The following is a 5,693-nucleotide window of genomic DNA, read 5'->3' on the forward strand; positions in this document are numbered from 1 at the left end:
CCACATGGACCAGGGCCCCCAGGGTCTCTCTGGCCTCTGCTGCTGTTTGTGCTGCTGCTCTTTTCAAAAGAAAACAAAACAAAAAAAAAAAAGAAAAAAAAAAAAAAAAGAAAAAAATTAAATTAAATAAAAAAGTGTTGAAATAGCTGGTGGCAGCTCAAAAAAGCATTGAAGGGCCAGAAATTAGCTTCAGCCCAAGTTGTTCAATAAAGGGCTGTGTCTAAGACATTTCAGAAACTTTAAAAAAAAATTGTTTGAAACTGTATGATGCAGCAAGCTTGTTTTCAGCACCAAAAGAGACTTTCAGAGATGGCAAAGAAGAACATCTTCAGGCCATGGGCTTTTCCTGAAACTCAGCTGTTGGGATTGGACTTTGTTTGCATTGTTTTTGCATTTTTCTTATATAGTAAGATTGTTTTAGTGATATCATAGAATTTTATGTTCTACAGGTGAAGAAATTCCCTGTTCATTCCACAGCAGCACTAGATTGAATTTGATTGGTAACAGATAACCCGTCAGGTGTTTGTTCTTCCCCGCTGCATGGGCTCAGCAGAGAAAATTACAAACATTTTTCTTTTTAATTTAATTAGATAAAAAGGGTGACATGTCGCAGACATCTGTTTCACTAAAATCATTTCTTTAAGATTTTTTTTCCTTCTGAGAAGCTGTGGCCTCAGAAACAAATGTAAACAATAGGTTGTCTGCTGCTGTGGAACGCAACAGGTCAATCTGTGATTGGTCTGGTGTGGGTGTTTTGGTTCAGTGACCACTCACAGCAGAACTGGCTCTCACTCTGTGTTGGGGCCAACTTTATATATATATATATCATAAAATAATAAATCAAGCCTTCTGATCATGGAGTCAACCTTCTCGTCTCTTCCTTCACCCAAGAACCCTTGTGACAACCGTCACAAGGGTACATAGAAGTCAGTGTTCATTGTGACCCAGGGCAACCTCATGGACCTCAGAAGACCATTGTTACACAATGGAATCTCATGGATCCAAGGCTCTACTTTGACCAAGTGGGGCATCATCTGCTACAGACACCTCTGGTACATTTCCAGGCCTTGTAGAAACAAGGCTCCATTATGGCACAGTAAGACCTCATGAGACCTGAGAGGCCACTGTCTTGCAATGAATCTGATGGAAGCAAGTGTCCCTCATGACATAGCAGGGCCCAATGGCACCCAGGAATTTTCTATGACTCAATGCAGTCTTGGGGAACCAAGTGTCAACTGCAAATACAGTGGGGCCTCATGGAACACAGGTGGCACTTGGATATTGTCAGGGCAAGTGGAACTCAGTGTCCTTTGTGACAAAGCACAGCATCATAGAACTCAGCAGACCATTTTGACAAGATAGTATCTCATGGATCCAAGGCTCTACTTTAAACAAGTGGGGCCTCAAAGGCCACAGGTGCTACTGGTACTTTGCCAGGATTAGTAGAAACAAGGCTCCATTATTGCACAGCAAGGCCTCATGGCACCTGGGAGGCCACTGATTCGCAGTGGAATCTGATGGACACAGGTGTCCATTGTGACTGGGGAAGGCCCAATGGCTCCCAGAAGACAGCTGTGATGCCATGGAATCTTTGGGAACCAAGTGTCAACTACATATATATAAACATGGCTTCCTCATGGAAGCCAGGTGCTATTTGGATATTGTCAGGGCAGGTGGAACTCATTGTCCCTTGTGACACAGCATAGGCTCATTAATAACAGTAGAGCACAGTGACATCATGGAATCTTGGGGAATCAAGTGTCAATTGTAAACACAGCCGGGCCTCATGGAAACCCGGAGACCATTGAGATGCAAAGGAGTCTGACTGATCCAAGCCTCCATTGTGACACAGCTGGACCTCATTAAACCAAGGAGACCACTGGAATGCAATAGAATCCCAAGGTCAAGTGTAAACACATCAGGTTGTCATGAAACTAAAGGGAACATTGTGATGCAATGGGATCTCATGGATCCAAGGCTCTACTTTGACCAAAATGGGCCTCTTTAGACACAGGTGCCATTGGGACATTGCTGGGCCTAGCAGAAACCAGACTCCATTATTGCACAGCAAGCCCTCATTGGACTTGGGAGGCCACTGTGTTGCAATACAATCTGATTGAAGCAAATGTCCGTCATGACACAGCAGCCCCTCATGGCACTCAGGAGACCACTGTGATGCGATGCAATCTTGGGGAGCCACGTGTCAACTGCAAATATAGTGGGGCCTCATGGAACACAAGTGCAAGTTGGATATTGTCAGTGCAGGTGTAACTTAGTGTTCCTTGTGACGCAGCACAGCCTGATGGAACAAAAAAACCCCACAAACAAACAAGCCAAAGTCCTAAAGTAGTATTCTGGGTCACAAGCATGAAGAAAACACTTCTTCAAGGTTTCTCTAATTGGAACTTATTTAAAACAATATATCAATTCAAGGATCTAAATCCTGCAGAGGAAAAATTGCTTTGATTTTCCCCCCTTTCATGCAAATGTTCTGACATGCTTCTCTCTCTCTTCCTCCTGCCTATTTTATCTTCCTACTTTTCTCCCAGTCTTCAACTTTGTCTTTTTTCCTTGCATGTAAGAAATTTCCCCCACTCATTACAAAGCAAACTAGTGTCAAAACTATGAATTTTTCTGTCAAGCAGAATTCTTACTTTCTCACCAGCCCTTAAGAAAGCTAGACTCATTTCCAGCTCTGCTGGAGACATCATTGAGACTCTTAGTAAATAATTTAGTAAATATTTAGTTGTTTGACTGTCCAGTATCCCAACTTATTAAGCATAGCCAAAGCTTAAGCAGCAGCAACACCTGGGGTAAAGAATGATGCTATTATTCATGATGAAGTGGCCCAAAACTCTACATGATTGTCACAATCAGGTCTTAAGTTTGTGATTGCTCTTTTAGTTCTCTTGCTATGTCACACTCTCCAAACAGTCTGGTTCAGCATTTCGTGCATGTTAGGGGCAAACATAGTTAGCTTTCCTAAGAAAACAAGTACCATTAAATGGATTACGCAGAATTACAGGCCATGTCCTATCCCCACAGATTAAAAAGACATGTGGTGGAAGCTTTTTACAGTCTCATTTTCACCAGTACTTCCAGGATAAGTCTAATTGTGGCAATACATGGTGACTTTCTACACCACGGAAAATTGGGATTAAGGATGACACTATTATATCTGGGATGAGGGACAAGGACATTGCTCATATCAGTTAATTTTGGGTTTAAAAAGTAGTTTAAAAATCAGCAATAATTACCAGGGTACTACTTATCCAGAAAAGTTTGCAAATTTCTAGCATGGTACCCCAAAGTCTGCCAGTGCAAGTGACTGCAAAAGTAGACCAATTTCTGTGGGAAAAAGAAGTCCTTTCCCCAGGGTCTGGGGATCAGATGAAAGGTGGCCTTTGGGGCTCTAAAGACTTGCAGGATCCCAGTTACTGGCAGCTTTAGTTTTGGAGAAATCCAGCATAGTTTGCTAATTTTGAGCATGACACAGCATTGTCAGCCAGGGTGAGTGGTCGAAAACAGATGCTGTTTTGCATGGGAAAAAGAAGTCATTACCCCAGGATCTGGGTATGACCACAGAGGTGGCCTGTGGGGCTGTAAGGTCTTGCAGGGTCCCAGTTGCTGGCAGCTTTAGTTTTGGAGAAATCTAAAAGCTTGCAAATTTCTCGCTTGGCCCCATCCTGTTCGGCAAGGGCGAGTGGCTTAAACGCAGGCAATTTTCAATGGGAAAAAGAAGTCATTACCCCAGGGTCTGGGGATCAGATTAAAGGTGGCCTTTGTAGCTCTAAGGACTTGAAGGGTCCTAGTTGCTGGCAGCTTTAGTTTTGGAGAAATCCAGCAAAGTTTGCCAATTTCTAGCTTGCCACCCCTGCGACTACCAGTATGAGTGTCCACAAACAAAGGCCATTTTCCATGGAAAGAGAAGTCCTTTCCTCAGTGTCTGGGGATGAGATGAAAAGAGACCTTTGGGGCTCTAAGGACTTGCAGGGTCCGAGTTGCTGGCAGCTTTAGTTTTGGAGAAATCCAGCAAAGTTTGCCATTTTCTAGCTTTGCACTGCTCTTTCGGACAGGGAGAGTGGCCACAAACAGAGGCCATTTTCTGTGGGAAAATGAAGTCCTTTCCCCAGTGTCTGGGGATCAGTTTATAGGTGAGGTTTGAGGCTCAAAAGTGTGTCAAAGTCCCAGTGGCTGGCAGCTTTACTTTTGGAGAAATCCAGGAATGTATGAAAATTTCTCACTAAGCGCTGCCCTGTGACCCAGGTCAAGTGGCTGCAAACGGAGTAATTTTCCATGGGAAAAAGAAGTCCTTTCCCCAAGTTCTAGGTATCAGTTGAAAGGTGACTTTTAGGGCTCTAAAACCTTTCAGGGTCCTAGTTGCTGGCAGCTTTAGTTTTGGAGAAATCCAGCAAATTTTGACACTTTCTAGCTTGGCACCGCCCTGTTGGCCCGGGCGTGTGGCCGCAAATGGAGCTTGCTTTCTGTGGAAATAAGAAGTCATTTCTCACTGTCTGGGTATCAGATGAAAGGTGGCCTTTGGGGCTCTGTGGCCTTGCAGGGTTGTAATTACTGGCAGCTTTAGTTTTCAAGAAATCCAGCAAAGTTTGCCCATTTCTAAACTGGCACCGCCCTATCGGCCAGGGGAAGTTGCTGTAAAAGGAAGCCATCTTCCTTGTGGAAAAAAAGTCCTTTCCTCAGGGTCTGGATATCAGTTTTGGGGTGCCTTTTGGGGCTCTATAACCTTGCAGGGTCCTAGTTGATGGCAGCTTTAGTTTTGGAGATATCCAACAAAGTTTGCCTATTTCTAGCTTGGCACTGCCCTGTCGGCCAGGGGAAATTGCTGTAAATGGAAGCTATCTTCCATGCGGAAAAGAAATCCTTTCCTCAGGGTCTGGGACATCAGTTGAAAGGTGACTTTTGGGGCTCTATAGCTTTGCAGGGTCCTAGTTACTGGCAGATTTAGTTTCGGAAAAATCCAACGTTTGCCGATTTCTAACTTGGCAATGCCCTGTCAGCAAGGGTGTTGCTTCAAAGGGGGGCATTTTTCCATGGGAAAAAGCAGTCATTTCCCCAAGGTCTGGGAATCAATTGAAAGGTGACGTCTGGGGTTCTAAGGATTTGCAGGGTCCTAGCTGCTGGCAGCTTTAGTTTTGGAGAAATCCTGCAAAGTTTGCCAGTTTCGAGCTTGGCCCTGCCCTGTTTGGCCAGGGCGAGTGGCCGCAAATGTAGGCCATATTCCCTGGGAAAAATGAGTAATTTCCTAAGAGTCTGGGGATCAGATTAAAGGTATTGCTTGGGACTCAAAGGACTTGCCTGCTCCTAGTTACTGGCAGCTTTAGTTTTGGAGAAATCCAGCATAGTCTGCCAATTTTGAGCTTGGCCCCACCCTGTCGATCAGGGCAAGTGGTCATAAACAGGGGCCATTTCAATGGGAAAAAGAAGTAATTTCCCAAGGATCTGGAAATCAGATGAAAGGCGGCCTTGTGGGCTTGTAGGACTTGCAGGCTTGTAGTTGCTGTCAGCTTTAGTTTTGGAGAGATCCAGCAAAGTTGGACAGTTTCGAGCTTCGGACCGCCCTGTCAGACAGGGAGTGTGGCCGCAAACGGAGCCCATTTTCCAGGGGAATAGGAAGTAATTTCGACCATCTGGGTATCAGATGAAAGGTGGCCTTTGGGGCTCTGCAGCCTTGC

This window comes from Geospiza fortis, unplaced genomic scaffold (genome assembly GCF_000277835.1).
Source record: "Geospiza fortis unplaced genomic scaffold, GeoFor_1.0 scaffold59, whole genome shotgun sequence".
Lineage (NCBI taxonomy): Eukaryota > Metazoa > Chordata > Aves > Passeriformes > Thraupidae > Geospiza > Geospiza fortis.